The following is a 467-nucleotide window of genomic DNA, read 5'->3' as shown; positions in this document are numbered from 1 at the left end:
TGACTGGTGGCATAACAGGAACAGTAGTGCTGACCCTGGTTATTGTATTCATTATCAGAAGACCACAGTAACTTTCACTTGAGTGGATGACATTTTCTCTGCATTTGTTCATTAATGAAATCAAAACTGTCATCAGTACTGGAGTGTAATGTAGCTGAAACTTTAACTTTGAAATGTAAATTTGTTATATTAGGGCTCATTTGGGAGGGAGATGGATTGTGAATGTTTCCACCTGCAAAGATTATTGTATCACATAAACCTTTCCATTGATTTTTGAAATAACAAGGACCTTCTATTAGGCATCAGGATTAGAAGCAATATAAGGACCAGGAGTAAATTGAGCCACTCCACTCAAAGGTGATGTCCCAACATAACATTATAAAAACAATGATTTGTCTATTTGTATGTGACAGTGATTTTTTTTAAAGGAAAATGTAAGGTTGGAATTCAATTTCACAACAAAAAAA

This window comes from Astatotilapia calliptera, chromosome 15 (assembly GCF_964374335.1).
Source record: "Astatotilapia calliptera chromosome 15, fAstCal68.1, whole genome shotgun sequence".
NCBI classification, from domain to species: Eukaryota; Metazoa; Chordata; class Actinopteri; order Cichliformes; family Cichlidae; genus Astatotilapia; species Astatotilapia calliptera.
This window is presented reverse-complemented; position numbering follows the sequence as displayed.